Consider the following 13,450-nt stretch of genomic DNA (forward strand, 5'->3'; position numbering starts at 1 on the left):
GGGGCTGGACCATGGCACCAGGATGGGGAATATGTTTGCCCTAAGGAGGAGCTGGAGGCAGCCAAGGCGGAGCGGCGCCGTTATGAGGCATTATACGCGCCAATTGGACAGTGTGAGAGGCAGCCCCAAAACATTTTTTGGGGGGGCACACGGGGAGTGAGGCTAGGTCAGGCAAGAGCCCTAAGCCAACTCCCCGTGCTTTTTATGGGGAGCAGCGGATCATGAGAGCGTCGGTCTATGTGGAGGTGCGCACAATCTCGCCCATGCGCACGCACAGTCTGGTGCGAGCGATCCCAGCCCCTCGCAAGTGCCATGCTAGAGTTGGAGTGCAGCCTGGTAGGAGTATGCCAGCGCAGCTCATCTGGCCACCGGTGCTTCTCCTTGGCCCAGGCTACCCTGCGCCTGCTCTACACACGGCAGCCATCAGGCCTCTGCACAGCCCTGTTCGCCCTGTGCCAGCACTCCGCCCGTGCAGGGCTACTGTGACTACCCAGCCAGGACGGGTGGTGCAGGCTGTGCGCTCCAGACCTCCAGTGCTGGTTCATGGCCCGGTGTATCCAGTTCCTGCTCCTCGTACTAGCCTTAAGCCAGCACCACGCACCGGGCCTCTAGTGCATCAGCCCAGTCCAATACGTCCTGTTCCTGCTCCTCGTACTAGCCTCAAGGTGCGTGTCCCTAGTCTGGCGCCTCCAAAGCCAGCACCACGCACCAGGCCTCCAGTGCATCAGCCCAGTCCAGTACGTCCTGTTCCCGCTCCTCGCACTAGCCTTGGGGTGCGTGTCCCCAGTCTGGTACCTCCAATACCAGCCCCACGCACCAAGCCTCCAGTGCGTCAGCCCAGTCCAGTACGTCCTGCTCCTGCTCCTCGCACTAACCCTGTGGTGCGTGTAAATAGTCTGGTGTCTCCAAAGCCAGCCCCACGCATCAGGCTTTCAGTGCGCAGTCCCCGTCCAGAGCTTCCGACAACAGTTCCCCGTCCAGAGCTTCCGGTGACAGTTCCCCGTCCAGAGCTTCCGGTGACAGTTCCCCGTCCAGAGCTTCCGGTGACAGTACCCCGTCCAGAGCTTCCGACGACAGTACCCCGTCTAGAGCTTCCGGCGACAGTTCCCCGTCCAGAGCTTCCGGCGACAGTTCCACGTCCAGAGCTTCCGGCGACAGTTCTCCGTCCAGTGCTTCCGGCGACGTCCTACAGTCTGGGACCGAGAGAGATGGCCTACAGTCCGGGACCGAGAGAGATGGCCTACAGTCCGGAACCGAGAGAGACGCCCTACAGTCCGGAACCGGCGCAGCCAGAGTCGCCCTACAGTCCGGAACGGCGCAGCCAGAGTCGCCCTCCAGTCCGGAGCTCCCAGAGTCGCCCGCCAGTCCGAGGTCTCCAGCGACACGCATTAGCCCTGAGCCTTCAGCGGGGGTGGACAGGTTAGGTTGGGGACTAAGGCCGGAGCCTGAGCCACCTCCGTAGTGGAGGATTGGGGAGGGGGGGGTGTAGCACAAGAACCGTCGGGGATGGTGGCCACCCTCCCTTCCCTCCCTTTAGTTTGGGTTTATTTTTGTGTTTTTATGTTTAGGTGCATCCGGGGTCTGCACCTTTGGGGGGGGTGGGGGGGGGGGGGATACTGTCACGCCCTGACCAGTATAAGGGGTTATTTGTTATTGTAGTTTGGTCAGGACATGGCAGGGGTGTGTTTGTTTTGTGTTGTCAGGGTTTTGGGGTAGTGTTCTATGTTTTGTATTTCTATGTTCTATTTTCTAGTTATTCTATTTCTATGTTTAGTTTATTGTTTTGACCTTCAATTGGAGGCAGCTGTTCCTCGTTGCCTCTAATTGAAGGTCCTATTTAGTAGGGGTGTTTTTCTATGGGTTTTGCGGGTAGTTGTTTCTTGTTTAGCTGTGTGCCTGACAGGACTGTTTTCATCGTTCTTTTTGTTCAGTGTTCATTTATTTAATAAAGAAGAAAATGAGCATACACATTCCCGCTGCATTTTGGTCCAATCACTACGACGGCCGTGACAGTGAGTGACAATTGAGTGACATAACAAAACGAAAACTGCTGATGCACAACCACATTTCGGAATTGCACCTTGTATATTCTACTATTGTAACCCTGACTGAGTCCCCCCCATGCCTGAAGCTGGGCACACACTCGCGCACACACACACAGACACACACACAGACACACACACACAGACACACACACACAGACACACACACACACACAGACACACACTGGCAACTACACACACTCGCAAGCACACACTAGCAAGCACACACATACACACACAGAACCCCAAACCTACATCCCCCCCAAAACCCACACAAACATACACCACTCTACACAGACTCTGTTCTGTTACAATACCAATGTGTATGCGGCAGGCTCAGTTCCAAAGCAGGGCCATAGATTTATCATGAGTTAATTGCAGGCGTCTAATGCCGGGTGGTGAGGAGGGAACAGGTGTGTGTGGGGGTCAAGCATTTCTCATCCACACTAGATAAACAGAGCTTTAACTGCTATAAACCAAACACCAGGCTCCTGACCGTCTGGTGGAGGCTCTCAGACTACAGGATAGGCTGGATGGTTGACTGACTGGTACAGACTACAGGATAGGCTGGATGGTTGACTGACTGGTACAGACTACAGGACAGGCTGGATGGTTGACTGACTGGTACAGACTACAGGATAGGCTGGATGGTTGACTGACTGGTACAGACTACAGGATAGGCTGGATGGTTGACTGACTGGTACAGACTACAGGATAGGCTGGATGGTTGACTGACTGGTACAGACTACAGGACAGGCTGGATGGTTGACTGACTGGTACAGACTACAGGATAGGCTGGATGGTTGACTGACTGGTACAGACTACAGGATAGGCTGGATGGTTGACTGACTGGTACAGACTACAGGACAGGCTGGATGGTTGACTGACTGGTACAGACTACAGGATAGGCTGGATGGTTGACTGACTGGTACAGACTACAGGACAGGCTGGATGGTTGACTGACTGGTACAGACTACAGGATAGGCTGGATGGTTGACTGACTGGTACAGACTACAGGACAGGCTGGATGGTTGACTGACTGGTACAGACTACAGGATAGGCTGGATGGTTGACTGACTGGTACAGACTACAGGACAGGCTGGATGGTTGACTGACTGGTACAGACTACAGGATAGGCTGGATGGTTGACTGACTGGTACAGACTACAGGATAGGCTGGATGGTTGACTGACTGGTACAGACTACAGGACAGGCTGGATGGTTGACTGACTGGTACAGACTACAGGATAGGCTGGATGGTTGACTGACTGGTACAGACTACAGGATAGGCTGGATGGTTGACAGACTGGTACAGACTACAGGATAGGCTGGATGGTTGACTGACTGGTACAGACTACAGGATAGGCTGGATGGTTGACTGACTGGTACAGACTACAGGATAGGCTGGATGGTTGACTGACTGGTACAGACTACAGGATAGGCTGGATGGTTGACTGACTGGAACAGACTACAGGACAGGCTGGATGGTTGACTGACTGGTACAGACTACAGGATAGGCTGGATGGTTGACTGACTGGTACAGACTACAGGATAGGCTGGATGGTTGACTGACTGGTACAGACTACAGGATAGGCTGGATGGTTGACTGACTGGTACAGACTACAGGACAGGCTGGATGGTTGACTGACTGGTACAGACTACAGGATAGGCTGGATGGTTGACTGACTGGTACAGACTACAGGACAGGCTGGATGGTTGACTGACTGGTACAGACTACAGGATAGGCTGGATGGTTGACTGACTGGTACAGACTACAGGATAGGCTGGATGGTTGACTGACTGGTACAGACTACAGGATAGGCTGGATGGTTGACTGACTGGTACAGACTACAGGATAGGCTGGATGGTTGACTGACTGGTACAGACTACAGGACAGGCTGGATGGTTGACTGACTGGTACAGACTACAGGATAGGCTGGATGGTTGACTGACTGCTGTTCTCTCTGACTAAGGCTTTATTCCTTTCTCCTGATCTTTATTTTTCTTGTCTGTCTGTCTGTCTGTCCCAACAAACCAAAGGACTGGCGAAACTGGTTGGATGGCGAAACAAGTTGGATGGCGTACTGGTTGGATGGCGTACTGGTTGGATGGCGTACTGGTTGGATGGCGTACTGGTTGGATGGCGTACTGGTTGGATGGCGTACTGGTTGGATGGCGTACTGGTTGGACGGCGTACTGGTTGGACGGCGTACTGGTTGGACGGCGTACTGGTTGGACGGCGTACTGGTTGGACGGCGTACTGGTTGGACGGCGTACTGGTTGGACGGCGTACTGGTTGGACGGCGTACTGGTTGGACGGCGTACTGGTTGGATGGCGTACTGGTTGGATGGCGTACTGGTTGGATGGCGTACTGGTTGGATGGCGAACTGGTTGGATGGCGTACTGGTTGGATGGCGTACTGGTTGGATGGCGTACTGGTTGGACGGCGTACTGGTTGGATGGCGTACTGGTTGGATGGCGTACTGGTTGGATGGCGTACTGGTTGGATGGCGTACTGGTTGGACGGCGTACTGGTTAGACGGCGTACTGGTTGGATGGCGTACTGGTTGGACGGCGTACTGGTTGGACGGCGTACTGGATGGACGGCGTACTGGTTGGACGGCGTACTGGTTGGACGGCGTACTGGTTAGACGGCGAACTGGTTGGACGGCGTACTGGTTAGACGGCGTACTGGTTGGACGGCGTACTGGTTGGACGGCGAACTGGTTGGACGGCGTACTGGTTGGACGGCGTACTGGTTGGACGGCGTACTGGTTAGATGGTGAACTGGTTAGATGGCGTACTGGTTGGATGGCGTACTGGTTAGATGGTGAACTGGTTGGATGGCGTACTGGTTGGATGGCGTACTGGTTGGATGGCGTACTGGTTGGATGGATGGCTAACTGACTGACTGTATGCTCTTTTTGACTCAGGATTTATTTAGGTATTTTCTCTTCTCTCTCTCTCTCTCTCTCTCTCATTGTTTATTACACAGGTTTGGCCTTCCTCCTAGGGATTGTGTTGGTTATGTTTTGATGTCAGTCTCTGAATAGCGAAGTCTCAGTATTTAGTCTGCACGACTTGTCTGTCTGAGATTGTCTCTGAGCTCCTTATTCGTCTCGTTCCAGGCTAGTGGCACCACCCTCCCTCTCTACCATAGTTGGGTACAGTAGTCACACTAGGGTAGAGACAATACGCCAAGCCAGTGTGTGAGGAAGCCGTCTACTCGGAGTCAGTCTCACACACACACACACACACACACACACACACACACACACACACACACACACACACACACACACACACACACACACACACACACACACACACACACACACACACACACACACACACACACACACACACACACTGTCAAGGTCCCCCTGTCCTTAGCCCATAGCCACTGGACATCGGCGCTCCTGTTGTCCAACCAGATTAAGATTGTTAACTACAATCCCCCCCAGCACTCAGTCACTCGCATGACTATTAGAAATCCCAGACAATTCCATGCAGCAGACCAGCAAACAGTGTGTGTGTGTACGTGCGTGTGTGTGTGTGTGTGTGCCTGTGTCCGCCCTGTGTGTCTGTGCGTACGTGCATGCCTGTGTGTGTGCCTGTGTCCGCCCTGTGTGTCTGTGCGTACGTGCATGCCTGTGTGTGTACGACTCTGATCCAGACTGATTAAACGATCCAGAGGTGTATTTCAGACCAATATGATTATTTGATGAGCCAATCCAACAGAGCATCACTGGCAAATGACTCTTTGATGAATAAATGACTCTTTGATGAATAAATGACTCTTTGATGAATCAGCCCAGCAGTGCAGTTCTTCAGTTATGAATATGAATGTGATTATTTTATTAGTTAATCAGACAGCCCATTCTATTTCAGGCCAATGTACTGTAACTCTATGATGGGGAGAAGAAATCAGTAGAGATATTCATTCTATCACAAAGTTCATGATTAAGTCTTTCTAAACAGCAGCTGTGTCATATTAGAGTTACTCTCCTGTCTTCAGTGCTTAGACAGAGCCTTTAAAGTAATTACAAAGTTATTAAATTACCATTAAAGAAAAAACATCTCTTACTAAATCGCTTCTCTCTTAGACCATAGATGTAAACAGCACAATATCTCACTCTGAACAGTAGGCCTATATACTGTACACATCTGCCACTTCCTCGTTTATACCAATGGCTCTATCCCATTGGCTAACGGGCCATGTTCACCAGAGTAAGCCGAGTGTGTCTTATTAATGTGTTGTTGTTGCTGACTTTGAAGCAAGGTAATGACACGAGCATCACTCAAAATCACATTACCAGACATCTCTCTCTCTCTCTCTCTCTCTCTCTCTCTCAGAGCCAATCGTGTGGTAAACGATAGGGGGAAATGTAGTGTGAAACCACTGGACCAGTGTGTATGGGGAAGGTTATTACAGCCCACAAAATGGCTAAAGGGGAGACCGGTTACTATAGGTAGCCGGCACCATAGACATATAATTACTAAAAAGGTAATTCCAAGGCAGCTTACTTACTTCTTTCCTGTCTTTGGCAACAACTTGTGCCCTGTACCTCTTCCAGCTCAGCTACTACTGTCCACTATTCCCAGGCAGCACTCCTTTTATAAATAACAGCGCAAAAAGGACAGAGAGTTAGCACCATAGAATTACAATTACTAGAATGGACATTCCCATTCAAGTCAATGCGGCCTGAAGAGCGGAGGATGATTCAGTTATGGCCACAAAAAGTGTGTGTGTGTGTGTGCCTGCTTGCATGTGTGATGTGTGATGTGTCGGGAGGGAATGACTTATTGGCATTTATGGGTGTGTGTGTTTGTGTGTGGTGGGGGGCGTTAATGTCACTATTATTCTTTTTCACTTTAGGCACCGTTTTAAGTTACAGTCACAAGCAGCATTCTCTTACAGGCTGAGAAACCCATGAGTAAGCAGACAGCCACTGTTATTATCCCTAGAGGAAGGGAGGGAAGGAGGGCAGTGGGGAGGGATGGAGGGAGAGATTTGATCAGTGCAGGAGGGTAAGACAATGGTCCTCTGAAAACCACAGGAGGAGAAGAGAGAGAGAGAGAGAGAGAGAGAGAGAGAGAGAGAGAGAGAGAGAAGAGACGAGAGTGTTTTCACTGTGTTCCTCTTATGATGTCTGTACAGTATAACAATGCTACGGTCATACTGCAGATTCAAAAGAATGTTCAGTGGACTTTATGTTTCACATTTTTCAGTAACAATTTGAGTTTTCTATGTAGGAACGGATTATCTTTTCGTTGTTCTGTTCTAATCTATTCAATGTCTGCTCTTTGAAGATTCCGTTGAATCAATGGTGTGGTAGCGAAATTAGTAAGAAAGAAGTAAAATTTGCCATTTTGATCTTACCACTTGATATCACCATATTGATCATACGGGCGACACACAACACTGCTAAACCACACAAGCCTTTCAGTGTCACTGTGGTAGAACAATCCTGTGATCACACGCTTAGCGTCAATCTAGCAAAGAGCTGAGTTACACATGACAACCTCTCCTAGGGGCGCAAAATTATTTTGGAATTCTCGGCACGAGGCTAGAGATAGGGGACCAGCGGTTTGGAATGCCAATGGCTGTCCCGTGGGGACTCCATCTCTCTCTCTCTCTCTCTCTCTCTCTCTCTCTCTTTCTCTTTCTATCTCTCACTCTCTCCCTCCTTCTTCCTCTCCTCTCTTCTCCCCCATTTCCCCTTTAGTTGTCAGGGGGGAGTCAAGTGCTCAATGCTACGTGTGTCTCTCTCTCATCTCTCCCCTCCCCTCTCCTCCTCTCCCTCTCTCCCCTGTCTCTACCTCTACTTGTCAGCGGGGAGTAAAGTGCTCAAGGCTACATGTGTTGTAGTAGAAGTGCGGGAATCAAGGTTAAAAGGAAAGGCGTGTAGACGACCCTAGGCGATGCCGTACGTGCGCCGTGTTTCGCAGGTTACATCATTTCACACCTCTTGTTTTAGGAGCCTCTATCTATATCTGTTGGGACAGGAGCTTTTCCTGGTCAGATCATGCAGTCAGGCAAAACTCCAGTCCCCATCTCGGAATTGACTATCTAATAGAAACACACACATCTATATTCATAGTCACATTCTCACCGACAGGGGTTGGAGGTTAGTTTCTACGTTGTGCCTGGCAGGGTTTATGGTACCGTATGCGCAAAAGCATGAACAACACACTACCCGACATCAAACACACTGTTTATGTTCCTGTCACATTGACTTGAAGCACTATGCGTCATGCATGATCTATTAGACTAGATCTGTGTGCCGCGTCCCAAATGACACCCTATTACTCATCTGGCGCACTACTTTTGACCAGGGCCTGTAGGTCTGTGGTAAAAAAGTAGTGCACTATGCAGGGAATAGGGTGCCATCTGGGATGCAGTAGGAATATTGTTTACCACTATGAGCACGGTGTATATTTTATGAGGATGACCATACAGTGATAAAACCGTATAAGGTTTCACGTAGGCTTGAAGTATCAGCATATTAATTGAATATTCGAGACAATTTTCTCATCTCAACTTTTCTTGATTTAATTTGTGTGAGGTGTCCAGTGGGGATGGTGTTGTGCATTGTCAAACCCTGTGGAATGTAGTTTGATTCCTCCCTTTTTGTACAACTACTTCATGGTGAAATCGTTGTCAAGAAACTACAACAAATGGCATATTCTTTTTCAGAAAGGGAAACACCCACATGCGCTTATGCTAGAGCTGGTTCAATTAACCATGTAACCGATGGTTATGGATGAAGACTGTCATGAAAATAAAATAACCGTCTTAAATATGTATATATATATATATATATCACGTTTAGTCCCGCTCCCCCTCTCCGGCGCTCGACGTCGCCAGTTGTCTCAGCATTACGCACACCTGCAATCATCGTTACGCGCACCTGTTTCTGTTTCATGTCTGTACGCTTTCGTGTTTCTTGTTTTGTACTATGTTCATTTATTATTACATTTGCACTCCCAGTACTTGCTTCCCGACTCCCAGCGTACACGTTACAATACACAGTATATATACATATTATGAACAGCAGACTGTTCGTTCCCAAGCAAGGTGTTGTGGCAAACAATGAATAGAATGGGCTTGGAACCTCTAACCCGGGCAATTTGACTGGTAAACTCTTTGGTACACTCGCAATGGGTAAACACACACACACACACACACACACACACACACACACACACACACACACACACACACACACACACACACACACACACACACACACACACACACACACACACACACACACACACACACACACACACACACACACACGCCAGAGATGAAAACTGATTTGAACACCACTTTCCAAGAAGCAGCATAGCAGAGGTTGCAAATAAGGAATTTATTTAGCTAATCAATGAACAGCCAGCTACATCAAAAGCGACCACTTGTAAAAGCACCATTCCATCTCCTCTACGCTCTCCCTCTCCAAGGTTATCAGTCTTGACTTTGTGATGGTCAATGAATGTCAATACAGAAAATGTTCACAAGCACCGATGAAGCACTGAACAGGCTGCAGACAACCTTTCCAGTTAAAGGAGAGCCCAGTGCCCTGAGGAGATGAGAAGCGGAAAAACCAGACAAGCACACTAAGCTACATACAGTGATGCCCATGACCAGCTTATCGTAAGTTGAGACAATATACCTTCCGCCTCCCCCCAATACAGTCTAGACTCAATTATCCCCAAGTAACTGTTCTTCCCTAAGTAACAATAGAATTAGCTGATGCCAATGAGATATGTACATGGACAATGCAAAGACAATATAAAATAGGGAATACAGCATGTAAGTCAATAATTTTCAGGTTTTTTTGGGGTACATCAGGAGAGGAGTCGGAGCTAAAATGTCTGCTCAGCTCACATGCCCACTCGCTCTATATATGTCATGTATACAATAACTATGTATTTATACTATAATCCTTCCATTCTATGGAATGCCCACTGCCCTCATATGTCAAAAATGTTTTACTTGGTTCTTCAATGACAGACTGAAACAGATAAAGTTAACGTTGATTCTATACAAGTAAAGACCAACATAATCCAAATTATCATATGGAATGTGCTCAGGCTCCATGATGTGGAAAAAACCATATGGTTCTTGAACAATTAAAGATATTGTCAGCAACTTTCTTGCGAGAGTTATATTTTTAAAAAGGAGAAATGTAATATTTAAAGAGGAGCTGAGTTTGAGAGGTCAATGCTGCCACCTACTGTAGTAACATCAGAGTTGTAGACATCCTGATAAATAAGAATACACCATTTTTCCTTGGTTAAAAATACACATTGATTTCATTGTAATCTGGTATTTTTAGATAGACCTCAAGCTATATTAGATCAAACCTAGACAGGAAATATTATTTTAGTATATTACCTAAATGTATGATATACTGATATCGGATCATTCTCCGGTAGAAAATACATTTAGTGGCAGAGATTGGAGAATGAACAGAGCACATCTTCTGGACCCGAAATGTATTAAATACGTAAACCGAAAACATTTAACCTTTATCATTACAAATGCAGACATAGAGGACAGACAAAAGATGACCCCTGATATAATTTGGGATGCCTTTAAGGCATACATTAGGGGGATGATTATCTCATACCTGGCAAATGTTAAATCTGATTGAGAAATTTTAAGAAAAAGAAATCCCTATCTTAGAAAAAGCCTATAAAAAAATCTTTACAAGGTAAAGGAAATAACATTTCTGAATTAAACAGGAATAATTACTTTTGAAGAGAGCCAACAACTACAGGTTAAACTCAAATAAAGCATACTACTTGATGGCAAATAAACATGATAAATGTCTTGCAGCTCTCACAAAACAAATACATGCTAAACCAATACATTTCTTAAGATAAAGATACAAAAGCAGTAATTAGAAACAACAATGCAATTAATGACAATTTTAAAAGCTTCTATGAAAATGTATACAAATCAGAATTAAACAACAGTTGGACGGATCCTATAGCCTTCTTAGACTCAACAACTCTGAAGCAATTATAAGCAGACAAAAAATAATCACTAAAAACAGAGGTCACCCAAGAAGAAATTTTAGAAACTTTTGATATATTCTCATGGAGAAAAGCATCAGGAATGGATGGCTTTCCCATATAATTATATTCAACGTTTTGGGAAAAGGTAGCCCCCCTATTTACACAAATGACAACACACGTCACTCAATTCAGTACTTCCTAGTACCATGCATCAGACAGTTATTTTAGTTGTATTAAAACCAGGAAAATCTGGAGAGACCTCTGCTGATTATAGACCCATAAATGTAATAAATTGTGACAATAAAATATTAACAAAGCTTATAAGCAATAAAATGGCAAAAGTTTTACCAAACCTGATACATATCAATCAAACAGGGTTTATTAAAAATAGACATTTACAAATACAAGAACACGTTTCAGTTGAATACAATACGTAAAAAAAAAATCAAGATATAGATTTATCGATAATGGCTGTTGATCCCGAAAAGGCTTTAAACCGTCTTAAATGAAATAGAACATTTTATACAAAATATTGTATAAAAGTACTAAAATGATAATATAAGCAAATAATACGTTATCTGATGAAATTGCTTTAGAAAGGGTAACAAGTCATAGATGTCGCCTCTCCACCCTCCTGTTTGCACTTGCAATTGAACCGCTTGTAGAAATAATTAGACTGGACACAACCATAACAGATATCCGTATCGATAAACATGAATATAAACTAATGATCTCCTGATATACCTGACCAATATTGAAAAGTCAATGCCCCCTTTGCAAAAAATATTTTCAGAATAGTACAGAATATTAGGATATTAAATTAACATGGAAAACTCCCAAAATAATGGCAATAGGAAAAACAGAAAAGAATAACTCCCAATCGACAGCGATCCTTTATGTGGACCACAACAAAAATTAAATACTTAGGATGCTTAATAAGTGACTACAAACAACAAATATCTGAAGAAAACTTTATTTCATTATTCAACCATATGTGTCACGACTTCTGCCGAAGTCGATGCCCCTCCTTGTTTGGGTCGGTGGTCGACGTCACCGGTCTTCTAGCCATCATTGATCCATTTTTCATTTTCCATTGGTTTTGTCTTGTCTTCCTACACACCTGGTTCCAATCCCATTAATTACATACTGTGTATTTAACCCTCTGTTTCCCCTCATGTCCTTGTCAGAGATTGTTTGTGTTATGTGCTCGTGTTTTGTATCGATGAGAGACGGGTTATTTTACCCATGTTTATTTATTTATGTACGTTGGTGTTTTTGGAGTTTGTTTTATATTTATTAAACTATTCCATTTACTCCAAGTTGGTTTCTCCTGCACCTGACTTCCCTGCCACCTACACACACGAATATGACAGAATCTCTGAACTAAAATTATGAAGTCAGCAGGAGAGGATACCCCGGACATGGAGGTGGAGGAGCGCGTCCAAGAGCATATGAAGAAGCTCCACAATCTGTGCGCCGCCATGGATCGCGTTGTCCAGAATATGGACCGCTGGGAGAGACAGGGAGTTCTTCCAGCGCCTCCACCAGCCCAACCGGGGTCTATTCTGAGCGCCCCATTTCAACCTGAACCCGGTGGAATCCGTCTAGCCATGCCTCAGGGATACGACGGAAGTACTGCCAGCTGCCAGGGTTTCCTCCTCCAATTAGACCTTTATCTGACCACGGTCCACCCAGTTCCATCAGACCGTGAGAAGAGTTTCTCCCTCATCTCGTGCCTCACCGGGAGAGCCCTGGAATGGGCCAGCGCCATGTTTGGAGGAGGAGATGCTGCATTGGACCGTTATGAGGAGTTCACCCGCCGTTTCCGGGCAGTCTTCGACCACCCACCCGAGGGCAGAGCGGTGGGTGAGTGCCTCTACCATCTGAGGCAGGAGACGAGGAGCGTCCAGGATTTTGCCCTGGAGTTTAGGACCCTGGCAGCCGGTTCAGGATGGAATCACAGGGCCCTGATCGACCATTACCGCTGCATTCTGTGTGAGGACGTCCGTCGGGAGCTGGCCTGCAGAGACACCATCCTCACCTTCGACCAGCTGGTGGATCTGTCCATCCAGCTGGACAACTTGCTGGCTGCTCGCGGACATCCAGATCGGGGTCTGGTGGTTCCATCCTCCCGCACCCCCTCTCCTATACCCATGGAGCTGGGAGGGAGGGTGCAGAGGGAGACCGGAGGGGGTTCCCGCTCGTGCACCATCTGTGACCGCAGAGGTCACACTGCTGGTCGGTGCCGGGTAGGTTCCTCTGGGAATCGAGGTAGCAGGCAGGGCGCTCTGGCGCCACCCCAGGTGAGTAGGCACCATTCTCACCCAGAGCCCTCTGTTGCACATATATTTGTGTCTGTCACTTTTCCAGATTTTTTT

The sequence above is a fragment of the Salmo salar genome, chromosome 12 (assembly GCF_965601325.2).
Source record: "Salmo salar chromosome 12, fSalSal1, whole genome shotgun sequence".
NCBI classification, from domain to species: domain Eukaryota; kingdom Metazoa; phylum Chordata; class Actinopteri; order Salmoniformes; family Salmonidae; genus Salmo; species Salmo salar.